Below are 16,790 nucleotides of genomic sequence, written 5' to 3' on the forward strand. Positions count from 1 at the left end.
CCTCTGCCCTCTGTTAAAAGAGAAAAAAAGAAAAAAAAAAAAAAAGGCCTACAACCCAACCTTCTAATAAGTATATTCGCAACTTCTAGGCAAGGCGCTTAAGAAAACGAAAAGGTTAATATATTCTAACTAGATGTTGGGTATAGAATGTCAGATCTGTCAAATTTCATTATAACTTGCTGCTCATTGGAAGAGATTTGATTTCTTTTGCCACTGCCCTACTATGTTCAAGTCACAGACTGCCAGCAGCAGCTCACTGAAGACCACAGGCTGGCAGCGCGCGGGCTCGAGTGGGAAACCAGCCGCAAGGACCATCTGTTTCCGATTTCTAGCTGAGCCAAGATGTGCAGTGAAGTGCATTCCATTCACCAGGCCAGCTTCTCCCCTGCTCAAGTTATTAGTGTTACAAGTGAAATTATCTTTTCCAAACAGCAGGGGAGCTATAATCCTTATGGAACAGGACTTTAAAACACACACACACACACACACACACACACTCACAAAACACACACCCACACGAGATTCAGACATCCTTTGTTCACGTTATGCGGAGGGCTCCTTGTAAATTTAATTACAGCCTTCATGGGGTTTATAAAGTATGTTTTATTAAGTATGATAACCTCTGAGGCAGCAGCGTATACCTTGGCCTCATTTAGTCTAATTGAATGATTAAATATCTTTAGGATGCTTTTTGTGGGCATGGTTAAAAATGACGAGATGGATGTATTTAAACCACCTTGAAATGTAACGGCTTTCAGAAACATAATGGCTTTTTAGGAATAATCAATGGATGCCCTAGCTCGGCCAGCCCAAGCGAGCCAATCTCATGCAAAGAGACAGTGCTGGAGCCAGTGACCCAGGTACAGAATCCCAAAGGGACCCAATGACTGGTGGCCCCCTGTAAGTGGGGAGATTGTAATAAGCTACATCTTCATGATTTGGGGTTGATCTTCTGTCTCAAGATTGATCATTTTAGAAAAATTCAGAGGTGACGAAGCAAGGCTGATTGTATGACAGTGTAATAGAAAGAGCAAGTGGGGACGTCAGGGGGTCTAATTAATTCATGTTATAAACATGCATTTAGTAATGACAGAGGCTTGCCACGGTGCCAGGTGCTTAGGAGACCAATAAGAGAAACATGGGGCCTGCTGTCAAGGAGCCCAACTCTAGCTGACAAGACAAAGGACCAGACACTCCTAGCACCGTGGATGGAACCATGGTGGGTTCTAGCGTTGGTCCTTCCACGTTCCCCATGCGTGACTCTAGTTTGTCGTGTCCTCTGTAGCCTTCATCTGTAAAGTGGAGATGGCAATGGCCTAACTTGAGGGAGTGTTGTTAGAACTGAATGAACTAACTACATAAAAGTATGTAAATCAGTGATAGGAACGCAGCGGGTACTCAATATATGTTAGTTTCCATTCCCGTCGAGAATACACGAGAATTCCCAATACACGAGAACCTTATAAACTGAAGCTTGAGCTCGCAGCAGGTTTCTCCTTTGTGGATGATGGATCCAGGGAGGCTGTGTCTGTCTGGCCCTGTACAGTCAGCCAGCCAGCCTCAGACCACAGGTTTCCAAGGACCAGGCCTGCAGAGGGCGCCATTCAGAGTCACACTTAATTAGGTACCTAGTGTGTGATTTTGGTTCGTATTGAGAGACTGATGTGTCCAAAGATCAACTTTTTTTTTTTCTTTTCAAAGCAGAGAGCACATGTATTTATTTAAAATGAGGAGAAGGGAGAAACATGACAAAACCTCCTACTTTGTGGATTAAGAAAATGAGGCCCAGCAGAGAGACTCACCTGGAGTCATCCCACAAGTGAGTGGCAGAGACAGGGCTCCAACCCGGAGACCCTAGTATTTAGTGTCTCTGTTTGCCACGAACACTTGTTTCATAGCGTTTGAAGCGCCGTATCCTGGGTTCTGTAGTTCAGTTGGATTCAGAGGCACGTGAGACCCGGCTGCTGCTGCCTCTGATGGTTATATCACACACCTGGCAGTTGGGCCTTTGGGCTTTACTCAGGTTTACGGACAGGAACGGAGACGTCTAGCACAGCCCCGTCATGGATCAATGGGAAAGCTAAGGACCAGTATCCCAGGTGGGTGGCAAACTCTGAGTCTTGGGTAAGACTTGTGGAGAGATTCGTGTGCAAGAATTTTATGGGGTGGCTGTTGGGATCAACACCTGCAGGGAAGTAAAAGGAGGAGGACTGGGCAGAGTTAAAACCCCATGCAGTCCCGACAAGGGCGTAGCTAATCCTGCAGGGAACCCGGAAGCTGGGATGGCCCTGCAGAACTGTTCCAAATTGGTCAAGGGGGCCAGGCCTTTGTACTTTTGCAGTGACCAACCAGTCATTAAATGCAGCTTTTGGCTACATGGGTGTTTCAGCCAAGAAAAAAATTCAGAGGGTTTTTCAGCCGAGAACTGTCAACTTCCAATGCTCCCAATGGCTATAGGGCATCTGGATGGTGTGTCGCAGGATGCATCTGAACTCAGAGAAGTCAAATGGCTTTGTGAAAAAGACACCAGCCAAGTTAGTGGCAGACTTGGGCCTGGAATTCATGTCCATACAAAGTCCATAGCTTTATTCATTTCCCAAATGGCAGGGAGAAGGCTTCACGCCCTTTTTGAGCAGAATCTACCCAATACACCTCTTCTTTTTAAGAGTAGTACACCTCTTTAAGGGGATATCGTGGACTGCCATATTCATTGCCAGAATGACAGTTTTGGGAATTATCAGTTAAAACAGCATTGTCTGTTAACAGAGAAATGGGGAGACAGAAAGTCCTAATAGTGAGTGAGAAGAGAAAGCCGTGAGGGGTCAGAGACAAGCTGGTGCCAGTCCATATCCAGAAGCACCTCTTCTCTTTGAGACATAGCAGGGGGCAGGGAAAGGAGGCCAAGGCCGTGAGTGTGATGGTGGGCGTTTCTTGGCTGCTTCTCCAGCTCTCCAGTGACAGGCATCATTTTTGGCAAATACAAGCATTCAGGGAGTGAATGAGGGAGAGATCTGGGGTGTGACTGAACCCATGCAATCAGATCTGTGTGTGCACCTCCGAAGAGTCTCTTGGTAGAAGCAGGTGTTGGCATGTTCCCTGGAGCACTGCACTGATGGACAAGAGAGTTTGGGTGAGGGGAGGGGGAAGAAAAGAGCAGCAGTGCTGTGAGAAATTGGTGCTTTTTAATCCCTATATTTTTGTCTCAGAGAAGCTTTCCCACAGAGCACCTGACCAAGACAAGGAAAAAATCCCAAATCTGAAGCATTAATGGTGTGGGATGATTAAACTCTTAGCTTCAAAGGAGAGTTTTGGAGAACAAATCCAAGCTCTGATAATCTCTTAAAAAGAGTAAATTTGTTTAAAGCTGGAAGAAGGCTTTTAGCTAGCTACTTCCCCATCTCACCTCCGACCCTTTAATTTCTTTTCTCTTTGTGTCTCCAGTTGGATTCTTTTATTTGCTATAACATTTTAAAAATATATAAAAAAGGTAACATGTTTAAAAGACACCATTTTGATTTTTGAGCCATTGCCAGGTCTACACTCCACTGGCAAAGAGCACGACCTAAATGACTTGGGAATCCACAGGGCACCCAGAATGTCTAAGTTGGTACCTGTTGCCTGGGCCTTGATGGGACAAACCTGAGAGACTTGTTTCTGCCTTTCTTCACTGTCCCATCACAATGGGCAACCATCTGTAGAGGAGATCATGACCTACCCCTCATGAGAAGCAGAAATAGGATCTCTGCATCCACTTCGGGCAATTTTTCTTCCACTTCTTTCCTAATGGTTTGGAGTCAGCTCCTCCCCTACTCTCCTGCATCTCCATATCCCATTCAGAGCCTGTATTTATGGTTAAGGACATCTGTTATTTGTCTCTTCCCCCTTCCCTACTTCCCTCCCTCCCTCCTGTCCCTCCTCTCAACATTTATTGAGCTCTCGTATATTCCAAACACTGTATTAGTCACTAGGTACAATTATAATCAAGACAGGAGCCTGCTTTCACGGCACTTGTCCTTGGAGCAGGTAAGCCAGCCGTTCCAACCCAGTGTGGTAGACACTCTGGCGGGAATGTACGGGGCGCTGCGGGAGCAGAAAAAGGGCACCAAACTTAGTATGGGGGTGGGGGTAGGGTGGGTTGATTGCATTTCCTGCAAGAAGTAACAGTGAAGTTCGGCTTAAAGTATGACAAGGAGTATGACCGACAAAGGTAGATGTTGAGAAGGGGGACAACGGCTGGAGTTTGTAGCCTAAAGGAATAACACAGCAAAGACCTAGGGGAGAGCCTGGTCACCTCAAAATAGCCTAATATGCCTGGAGAGTCTCATGTTACCTGATCATCACATTCTCTCTGTAGATGGAACTTACATTGTACCATCTGTTTTTATATGGGCCACAAGCTAAGAATAGTTTTTACCTTTTAAATGTTTGGGAAAAAATGAAAAGAAGAATAGCATATGGTGACATAGAAAAATGATATGAAATTCAAATCTCAGTGTCCATGATAAAGTTTTATTGCACATAGGCACACTCATGTGTTTCCGGGTTGTCTACGGCTGCTTTCACGTTACAGTGGCAGAGGAGAGTAGTAATGATGGAGACCGTATGGCTTGGAAAAGCCTAAAATATTGACTATCCAGCTCTTTACAGAAAAAAGTTTATTGACCCCTGGCCTCGTGAATGGGGTTTAGGGTTTGTAGTTCAGTAGGCTTCGATTCAGATCCTGAGTCTTCACCATCTAGACTTTCAACAAACTTCTTGAACTGCCTATATGTCCGTTTGCTCACTTGAAAAATGGTCATAATAATAGTTCACAGGCTTGTAAAGACTGAAGGGGATACAGCCATATAAAGCTCCTGGGACTAGTAAGCACCAAAGAAACTTATTTATTTAAAATAGTTAATGACAATTTCAACCAGCTTGAGCTATTAATGCCATTTGTGATAAGATAAATATGATCACATTGTGGACTGCCATATTCATTGCCAGAATGACGTCTTTGGGAATTATCAGTTAAAATAGCATTGTCTGTTAATAGAGAAATGGAGAAAGAGAAAGTCCTATTTGTGAGTGAGAAGAGAAAGCTGTGAGGGGTCAGAGACAAGCTGGTGCAAAGGTCCTCAAATAGTTTAATAACTATAGCTAAAATGGATTGCGTGTCTGCGAGGCTATGGTGCCAAGTACTCTACACGCTTTGTCTCATCTGATCATCATTTCAACCTATGAGGCAGCAACTACTGTCACTCAATTTTACGTAGGAGGAGACTGAAGTTTAGAGAAATTATGGAAGTTAATCCAAGCCACACAGCCAGTGGGAGGTAGAGTCATGACTTGAGGCTGGAACATTCTGATGCCAAAACTTCTGCCTTAGCCACTGTGATTTTGGAAACCTCTTCTCATGAGAGCAAGGGACCCAAGTTTCAGGGCCCACAGCTGCTCTTGGCAACTGGCATGCTGGACCATCACTCTGAGTTGAGTGCCAATTTGGGAAAATGTTATTGCAACTGCCTACGTTCATTCTAGAGTGTTTCTCAGCGGCTTCCCATGAGAACTACAACCAGGGTTATTCCTTGAGAGTTGTGCTCTTAGGGGTGGGCCTGCAAGTATTCTGTTACCTGTGTCTAGGGATATGGGTTTGAGTGCACTGGGAGTTGACTCACAGGAGTGTGTTTGGCTGTGTGACTGGGATAAAATGTTGTGATTAATAAAATCTGCTTGGTCTTCAAGTATTATTTATTGACATGGAAATACGCTCATGAACCATTCTACCAAAAACTACCTAAGCACAATGGTCTGAGTTTGGTAACTCTGTGTGTATATGTACATGCTTTCAAAAAGATGGGGAAGGAGAATGTCAGGATTTTCAGCAGTTGTCTGCCTCTGAGTTCCTTCTATTTCCAGAATTCTAAAACAAGGCTTATATAATTGTGCATAATTAAGAAAATACATATTATAAGTAATGTGGAACTAGGTACCAAAAATCTTAAAAATCTTCAAATTCTTTAATGCCATAATTTCCCTCTGGTACACTATCAAGGTGGATCAATGGTTGTTAAATATACATTATATACACAGATATATGTCCACTTTAGCATAATTTGAAATGGTGAAAAATCTAGAAGAAATGTTCTGCATGGCACAACTACTTCCAAGCAATATTTTATAAATATGAGAGAAAGAATTGTTTATAAATTGAAAATGCTTACAATATTGTAAATAAGCAGGATATGAAACTGCACATACTGAATGAGCACAGTTCAATGAAAACTCAACAAGCTACTCATTAAAAGAAAGAAAACACATTCAAGTGTTAATGGTTGTGTATATAATTGGTGGGATTATAATTTTTTCTCCTTTCTCTGCTTCTCTGCAATTTCACAAGTTCCTTTAATGAATGGATATTATTTCTATAATGGAAATAAATAGGCATAAAAAACTGTTGAAATTGGAAATCTGTGTCTACTGCTGATTAGTTATAAAAATCCCCCCTCCCTCCACAGCCGACTGCTTTTCTGTGGCCTCCTACGGTTAGCTGGATATTTCCCAGGTTAGTCACGAGGAGCTTAACGAGAACACCAAGCTAGGAACCAGGAGATGCGGATTCCAGCCAGAGCCATGCCACCAACTCACTGAATACTCCTGGGCCTTTTCTTCCCAGGGCCTCAGGTTCTTTATCTATAAAATGAGGAGAGCTTAGATGAGGTCAGGGGTACCTGGGGATCAGGCTGACAGGAAGAGGCAGAGGTCTCAGTGACAGTGTGTGCTGTCCAAAATCTGCATCGCTTCCCTCCAACCCAACTCAACACAAACAGTTCTACTTTTATAGTTTCCTTATTGAGTTTACAGGGAAAATTTTAAGTGAACAATGATTCCAATGTCAATAAAAGTTTCAAAACCACTGGGATGGACCATGGAGATCATCTGTGTCTAGATCATTAACTGCTTATGGAGTGTAGCTGTTGTTCATATCTGTCTTTTTTAATTTTGTTTTTTTTCTGTGGTAGAAACATGTAACATGAAATCAACATTCTTCACAGTTTTTGAGTGCATGGTATTGTTAGCTATATGCTCATTGCTGTACAGCAGATCTCTAGAACTTTTTCATCATTCATGACTGAAACTCTATACTCATTGAACCACAACTCACCATTTCATCCTCCCCCTAATGCCTGGCCACCCCCATTCTACCTTCTGCATCTAAGCACTTGACTACTTTAGACATCTCATATAAGTGGAATCATGCAATATTTATCCTTTTGTGACTGGCTTATTTCACTTAGCATAATGTCCTGAAGGTTCATCCATAGCAATATGACAGGATTTCCTTCTTTTTAAAGGCTGAGTAATGTTTCATTGCATGTATATATTATATATTTTTATCTATTCATTTTGGACGAGACTTTTGGGTTGTTTCCACCTTTTGGCTATTATAACTATTGCTGCAATGAACATGGGGTGGGGTGCAAATAACTCTATAGGATCCTGACTGAAATTCTTTTGGATAAGTACCCAGAAACAGGATTGTTGGATCGTATGGTTGTCTTATTAATTTTTTGAGGAAACTCCATTCTGTTTTCTATAGCAGCTGTGTCACTTTACATTCTTACTGACAGGTCTCAAGAGTTCTAATTTCTTCACATCCTTGCCAGCACTTGTTATTTTTATTTATTTTTTTAAAAATGGCCATCCTAATAACTGTTAAGTGATATCTATCTCACTGTAGTTTTGATTTGCATTTCCCCAATGATTAGTAACATTGAGTATCTTTTCATATACCTGCTGGCCACTTGTATTTCTTGGTCTGTTTAAGTCCTTTGACCATTTTACTTGGGTTACTTTTTTTGTTATTAAGTGGTAGGATCTATTTGGATATATTTTGGATATTAGCCTCTTATAAGATATATGGCTTGCAAAGATTTTCTTCCACTCTTTAGGTTGCTTTTTCATTCTTGATTGTTTTCTTTGATGCACAAGGAGCTTTTCAGTTTGATGTAGTCCCACTTGTCTATTTTTGCCTTTTGTGTCGCATCTAAGGAATCATTGCCATCCAATGTATGAAGCTTTCCCCTGTGTTTTCTTTTGGGAGTTTTATAGTTTCAGGTCTTACGTGTAAGACCATTAAGACTTTAATCCATTTTGAGTTAATTTTTGTATATGGTGTGAGATAAGGGTCCAACTTCATTCTTTTGCATGTAGATGTCCAGTTGCCCTAGCACCATTTGTTGAGGAGACTATCCTTTCCCCTTTGTGTAGTGTTTGAAACTTTGTCAAAGATCATTTCACCATATACGCATAGGTTTATTTCAGGGCTGTCTGTTCTAGTCCATTGGTCCATATGTCTGTTCTTAGGCTGGCACCACATTGTTTTGGCTATTTGGAGTCCTTTTTTGTTCCATATGAATTTTAGGATTGCTTTTTTACTTTTGCAAAAAACTCCATTGGGATTTTAATAGAACTTGCATTGAATCTGTAGATTGCTTCTGGTAGTGTTGATATTTTAACAGTTTAAAGTCTCCAATCCATAAACTTGGAATCTCTTTCCATTTATTTATGACTTTAATTTCTTTCAGTAATGTTTTGTAGTTTTCAGTGTATAAGTTTTTTACCTCCTTAGTTAAGTTTACTACTATTTTATTCTTATTGATGCTGTTGTAAATGGGATTGTTTTATCAATTTCCTTCTCAGATTATTTATTGTTAGTGTATAAAAACACAACTGATTTTTGCATGTTGATTTTGTATCCTGTAACTTTGATGAATTTATTTGTTTAACTGTGTGTGTGTGTGTGTGTGTGTGTGTGTGTGTGTGTGTGAAATCTTTAAGGTTTTCTACATTTACGATCATGTCATCTGTAGAGACCGTTTAACTTCTTTCATTCTGATTTGACTCAAGCCATAGGAGTTTTCTCTCTGGGGTTTGCGTTGGAAGGCTGTGCACATCACAAACACAAAAAGACAGGTTTATTCAAGAACACATGGGCACCTTTGTTGCTCAGGATCTGTTGTTGAGGACTACACACACAACCTTTAACCCTACATGTCTCCTTTCATGACTAACACCTTTCGAACCTCAAGGAAAAACTTCTTCATGTGTCTTGCTGCATAGCCTCAAAACATGCTTTAAAAGCTTGTATTTTGTGCCATTGCCAACATCTAAGATAGTCTCCACTTCAGAATATGAGGAATATTTGCTTTTCCCTTAGTTTTATTGATATAAGTGGCACATAACATTGTACAAGTTTAAGATGTGCAACATAATGATTTAATGTATGTGTCTATTGCAAAATGATTACCATAGTAAGTTTAGTTAACATCCATCACCCCGCATAGTTACAATTTTTTCCCCTTGTGATAAGAATTTTTCAGATCCACTCTCTTAGCAACTTTCAAATATATAAATATATTAACTATAGTCATCATGATGTATATTAGATCCCAGAACTTATTTCTCTCATAGCTGGAAGTTTGTACCTTTTGACCGTGTTCATCCATTTTGCCCCTTGCCCCTAGTATCCTCTACTGTAAAAGATGAAATTTTTTTCTTCATAGTGATTATTAAGAAGAATTTGAGGAGGTAATTAGTTTAAAAATCTTAATCAAAGACAGCCTGTAGTTATTTCAAGCATAAAAAATCTGATGATGAAGATTTAGTCATAAACACAAATTTCAGTCTCTCATTATAATTTTTGAAATCAGTTTAAGAAGTTTTCTATGACTTCTACATTTATAACCACTTATAATATTTTCAAAATTTTATATCATAATTATGTAATCATAAAGAGGTATTTTTCTAAAATCAGGCCCCATATATCCATATTCCAAGCCTCTAGGTCTCTACCAATTTATTCTAGTGTAACTTAAAGGTAGTCAATTTCTTCTTTTTTTAAAATTTACAGGTGTATTTTATTATTTAAGATTATCAAATAATATATTTTCATATAAAAACTCCAAACAGGAAAAGCAAATGGAAAACATATAGAAAAGTTTCCCACTCTGCCCCGTTGCAGTCAATACCTCTCCTCTGGTATAACCAGTGTTACATAATATAAATACATAAAATAAATAATATAAAAAATAAAATAATACATGTTATGAACATAATATGAACAAAAAGACATTGTGTGCCACACATTGCCTTTTTTCTAACTTTAGCAATAGCTTTTATTTATTTATTTGAAGTATGATTGTTTGTACAACATTATATAATTTATAGGTGTACAATGTGGTGATTCACAATTTTTAAATGTTATACTCCATTTATAGTTATTATAAAATATTTGCTATATTCCCCATCTTGTTCAATATATCCTTGTAGTTTATTTTGCACCTAATAGTTTGTATCCCTTAGCCCCATATCTCTATACTGCCCCTCCCCCCTGCCCTATCGCCACTGGTCACCATTAGTTTGTTGTCTATATCTGTAAGTCTGCTTCTTCTTTCTTATACTAGAAAAATAGTCAATTTCTACGTGTGACATGATGTAAGAAATGCTGGAATCCCTATTTTTATCTGATAAACCACATTGGCTGCATGTTGTGGTCATGTGAGGAGGTTTACAGAGCACTCGGCCTGGTTCACCCATGAAATTCTGATTTAATTGGTCTGGTCTGCGGTGGGAGTTAGAAAGTCAGTGTCTTGTTCTAGGAGTAGACCTGAATGTGAGAGTGGCCATGAGAATTTAGAAAACACAGATGTTTGAGCTTCATCTCAGACTACCAAGTCAGAATATCTGGACCGTGGGATCTGGGCACTATATTTATTCAAAGAGAACCACTGTGTGGGTGGGATCTCACCCTCTTCTTTTACGTGGCGACAAGCCCCATTGCTCAGCCTCCTGGTAGAAGAATACAAAGTGAGGCATTGAATGACATTTGTTTAAGATTTACAAAATGTTATCTGCATTACATCCAATGACTCGGGACTTGGATTGCAGAATATTTAGGAGTATTGATAGCCTTCTTTTAAATGATGCCAGTTGCATACAACTGGTGGATTCTGATGACCTAAACAGTGGCTTTCAACGCTGGCTGTACATTAGAATCACCTAGAGATCTTAAAAAAAAAAAAAAAAAGAAATAAAACAAATATACCTGGCCCTCACTCCAGACCAATTAAATCAATCTCTAGAGATGGGGCCCATAAAATGCCTGTTTTTTTTTTAAAGCTTCTCGGATTATTTTAATGAGGAGTCAAAATTAGAAACAATTGACTTTTAGGGAAAGAGCAGGATTTGATTTTCAATTACTTCCCTGCTTTTGTTTCCTGAGTCACACTGATCTTCCCGGTCTCCAGTGTCCAAACCCATTTCTAACTCTAAGTCTGCGGTTCTCATCGAAAGTGTGGTTCCTCTCTCTGCCTTCTTTTATAAGCCATCTCAAACTTTATCATCCGGCTAATGACTTAATTTGTCTGCAGACCTTGCCTTTATTGACCTAGCTTCCAGTGATTGCTTCTTCTAGAATTTCCTTTAATTTTAACACATATACCCATCAGTGAGAGCAGGAACAATGCTGCATCCACCTTTATGTCCCATCACAAGCAGTGTCCATCCACAGTAGGTTGTTAGGAAACACTTGCTTTCGCTGACTGTGCTTTCCTTAGGGAAGGTGGACAGATTCCACTGTGTGGGGGGAGTGGGGAACTGAAGGAACTCAAACTCTCATTCATCTCTGTTTTTTCTCTTTCAATTTGAGGTGTCTTTAGAGAGTGAAGGTGGGAGTCCAGGTTATAGGGAAGGATCATACCTGTATTGGCAGGCTTTCCCATTTTACCATCTTTCCTCCACTTCCATGCCACGGTGAGGTGTTAGATCAGGCACAGTGTTCATCGTAATGACAAACAGCTTAAGCCAAAAATCACTGCCATGGTAGGGGCCTGGAGTAGACCATAGTTTGGAAATATACCTCTTGTTTCTAGATCTCCTTTGGTACCTTCTAAACATCTCTTGATGTTCCCTTACTTGGAAAGGGAATATTAACTCTACCCCAAAACTCATGTGCACCATGTTAATATTTATTCATTCATTTCTTCATGACTCATTTGTTGAGTACGTTGTGTGCCAAGCCCTGCTTTACGTCCTGTGAAGCAGCAGTAGGCCTGTCTGCTAGCTAAGCACCTACGACTTTCAAGCCTGGGATGTGAAGTGCAACAGTAATTCTTCACGTTTCCCCCTCTACTTGATTTTAAACTCATTTTAATTTATTAATGAAATATCTTAGCTACATGATGGGATGTAAGCACATTTAGAAAAAGGAAACATATCTGAAATTAAAAATGTAAGCTTTGTAAATGTTTATGAAGGCAAGGAAAACAGATCCAGGATTCATGCAAACACAGAACTATAAATATAAGGTGACTGCACATACGATACATATTGCTAACGCACACGCAGGCCCCTGTAACGTGTCCATTTCACACCAAATATTTAAATTCCGATTAAAGATACCAACAAGTTGCTAATTCGTGGTAATTTCACTCCATTCTAAAACCTTACAAGTTCCAAGTATCACTGGTACATAATTTTCAGCGCTGATATTGAAGCCTCAAGGTAGGGATTGGATAATTACTGTGAAATTATGTGCTTTTGGTATCTATACACATTGATAATCGCTGAAGGAGGGCTGGTATCATTTTGTACATTTATAAATTATTCACCTTTCAGCTGCAGTTCTTGATTTTGCATTCATATATTCAAGTAATATCTCATTTTGTGAGCATTTGCCCATGGCTGAAAAATAATAGGGTCTAATGGAAACAAAACCAAGTTATTGGTCTTTGCTTCACAATGTTCCTGAGAAGTGGACCTCATTTTCAAATCATCATTTCTAATCCCTAGATCTGTTAGTGACCTAGCCAATTCATTTGAATTTTGGAGGTTGAGCCTTTATTTATTTATGTTTTTGAAATTCTCAGACTGTGACTTGGGCACAACATGTGTAATTCCAGGAAAACTTTAAAAGGAATTTATACAGAGCTACATTGGAAATATGAGCAAAAGAGAATACTGATGCCATTGCTGGTTAGTATAAAGGGTGTCGGTAATTTTTACTTGCTCATCATCCTTTCTACCTTCTGGGAACCATTCCCCTTCCACGGCGTATTGTCCTGGTGGGAATGTCAGTGCAGTGCTCTCCCAACCCCAGACAGAAGATGAGAAGGCAGCTCCCACTAATCCATTCCCAGGCTTACACTTGGGAATTTGAATATTGAGTGGGATGGAGGGATGAAAAATGGAGCTCACTCATTGTGTAGGCAGTGCCTAAAGAGATGACCCTACATTAATGCTTAAATTCTCAAATAGTCTATGATTTCCTATGTTTCCAAAGTTTTGCTCTTAATGCTTTCCTTAGACTCTCTGTCTTTTCATATCCCTTTAATACATTCCTTTTTTTTTTCTGGCAGGCAGAGTCTGATGTTATACTGAGCCTGTTTGTATGTTTGCAATCTAAGAACCCTAACAGAACTGGAACTTGAGAGATAATCACAGATTCACAGAGATTTTACGTCTAGAATACACCCAAGAGATCATTTAATCTAACCTTCTCATTTTACAGATAAAAAAATAGAAGCCTAGAAAAGAGCTGACTTGTCCAAGGTCATAGAGATATTTGTTGGTAGAGCAGGAAATAGAATTAAATTTGTTCAGTTCTGTCACTGTGCATTGTTGAAGTTAGATCCATAGATTTTAAAGACAAAAGAAAACATAAAGGAGAATCTGGTCCATTTATCCAATTTAGATACTGTATTACTATTATGTTACAGGTGAACTGGGACTCCAAATATTTGTGACTTGCCTGATTTTGTAGATGTCAGATGTTTCTTCTTAACATCCGTGCTCACTTAGATTTTGCTTTGGGGAAGTATCTTTCTCAAACTCTCAGTCTATGTGATTCCAGTGGGACTGACCTTACTCGCAGGGATAGATACAAGAACTAGGTCTGGCTAATCAAAACACTGCATTTCTATCACAGTTAGTGGTGATCATGTAACTAAAGCTATGACACGGAAGCCAATGAACATCAGCCCTGAGACTTTTGCTAGAACTATTGGGAAAGAGACGTTCTCCTTCCACTGGTCTATAAATCAGTGTCCCAACAGGAACTAAAGGACACATTCCAATGAGATGAGTAAAGGAAGGTCTATTTACAAAGGGACTTTTAACAAGAATACAAGAGATACTTCAGTATCCAGAGGCTGGAAAGTGTGGAAGAGCTGTCTCCCTTAGGTGAAGGGATGAGAGGACGAAGCAGTTGTGAGTAATCAGTAGAACAGACCGCTTTGTCTGGTCATGGGACACAGACAATTCAAGATGACCTTTTAGGGAGGGAGCCAGCTGAATGAATGCCTTGCCCTCATTCTCTTTCTTCTCTTCTCCTGCCATGGCTTACTGTTGGCCAAATCTATCCAAAAGCTAGAGGACAGTGGAATCTTTGGACATAGTCCATACAAGACAGCCTTCCAGTGTACAAAACAGGGTGGATAAGGGTGAAAAATGGATGTGAAGGGGAAAATGGAAGATACTTGGTGTAATTGGAGATGCTAAGCTGTTAAGATGATTTTTTTGAGGGATCTCCTCAGTTCTTTCAGCTTTATTGATGCACGATTGATAAAATTTTAAGGTATTTAAAGTGCACCATGGGATGATCTGACATACATAAACATTAGGAGGATTTCTTGCAGGAAAATTATAATACCTGTCCTGTTTTCCTATTTTCTCGACAGGTTTCCTTGGCATTTAGGATGGAAATAAAAACATTATCAAGAAATACCAGGAAAGAATTCTGACAAGGAAACAGTAGTATATACACATCTACTAATTGGTTCTTGATTTGCCCTTATAGGTGAGGTGAAACAAATCTAAACCTTCTGCAGTAGCTAGCTCTTCAAATAATTAGAGTCAAATTTCACGTTCCTGCTCATGTATTCTTTCCTCGGCAAAACAATTCTACTTTCAGCCATGTTCTTTAATGTTTTTCAGTCCCTCCCTTCACCATCATTTCTCCTAAAACTATTAGGAAACATCGCTTCTATTGGCAAAGAATACTCTGAAGAATTGGAGTTCAAGGTCCTCAGCTTCACTGGAATCTGCTCATATGCATCATTCCTATTTCAAGGGTCTTACCCCTTCCTGTTCAATACCTTGACTTTAATACAAGACCCTGTGAGCTTGTGATACATTTTGTGTTATAATTCAGCTGCCTGTAGGATTAGATTTTTGGTTTGGTTTCCTGAAATCTCTACCTGTAGCTACAAGAGATATGGTTTCTTTTAGTGTAGTCATAGAAGATTTCTGGTTCTTTAATCAAACTTCGAACTGGGATTTTAAAGCCCTAAACTCATCATTTTCTCCCAAAATTTTCCTTATTTCTGCTAAACTCCTTATTATTACTAAAACGTTCTATGGCAGCAGCTGGTCGGTCGCTTATGGACTTCTCTTTCATAGGCAGTTGATTCTAGGTGCTACAGGTGATCATTTAAGTAACAATTTTTCCACTTTATACTGTGGATAAGCAGTATTGCTTTTACCACTGACAGCTGGATCATTATTGCCTTTTGACCTAGTCATATAGGAAACCCAGGGTCTAGAGTTGGGGGAGAGAGATGAGTACAGTGCAAAATTTGAGGGGGCACTTGCATGACCCTGAGAGTGAATGCTTTTTTAATATTTGCATTCCAGATAATTTGCTTGCCTCACCCTAGTCCCTGTTCTCCAAAAGAGTCAATTCCAGATTTTCATCTTAAGGTTTTGTTTCCCTGAAACCTCGTCTGCTTTCCACTGCTGCACAACAAGACACTTAACAAAGTTAACCATTTATTTATTCATGATTCTGTGGACTAGCAATTTGGACTGGGTTCATTCGTGTGATGACTGGGCTCATTCATGCATTTAAAGTTAGTTCATTGGTTTTCTAGGGAGTGGCTGGTCTAGACGGCCTCACATATATCTAGGACTCAACTGGGACTCAACTGGGTCCCAACTGGGATGGCTAAAACGGTTGGGATGACTGATCTCGTCTACTTCTCCATAGTCTCTCTCAGCATGTTGTGGGCTTGTTCATAAAGTCAGTGTTAGTGTCCAAGAGAGTGAGAATGGAAGTGCTGCATGCACAAGGGTAAGAGTAGAAGCCCTATGAAGCCCTACAGCATCACTTCTCTTGCCTTCTATTGTCAAAGCAAGTCACATGGCCATCCCGGATGAAAGAGGTAGGGAAATCGACTCTCTGCTTTGATGGTAGGAACTTCAAAGCATTTGTGGCCGTTTGTACTCCCTCCACTCCTACCCTACAGTATATCCTCTGGTCACACTTACTTACATTCTTCCCACTTACGAACTACACTCACCCTCTTATTACGGGATAAGGAACCCCCCTACCTCCCACCCTAAAGCCTCATTCCATGATGGCAAAGGCTTGAAGTCATTATCTCACTGTCTGCATCAGGTCTAGATGGAGATGAAGTTCCTCTAATGCAGCATCTTAGGGGGAGCTGCTCCTGAACTATCAGAGAATTATTAATTGAAAGACAAGTTCTTTATCTCTCACACATCCAGCATACAACGGTGAAGCAGAGAAAGGATCATTGCAAGAGACACATTCAAAAAAGAGGAATATTAGAAGGTAAAGAGTAAAGAATTTCCATAGAAATTCTGAAATCCAGCAGGGCACATGTGGTCCGAGCTCCCTGCTTCAGTGGTAGGGCATGCTCACTGACAAGGGTTCAGCTCTGTTCCCTGTGTGTGGTTCTCTAACCCACTGTTCTCCTTTGTTCTTCATTCTCTTCTATTTTGATAGAAAT

Source organism: Camelus dromedarius, chromosome 14, assembly GCF_036321535.1.
Source record: "Camelus dromedarius isolate mCamDro1 chromosome 14, mCamDro1.pat, whole genome shotgun sequence".
NCBI classification, from domain to species: Eukaryota; Metazoa; Chordata; class Mammalia; order Artiodactyla; family Camelidae; genus Camelus; species Camelus dromedarius.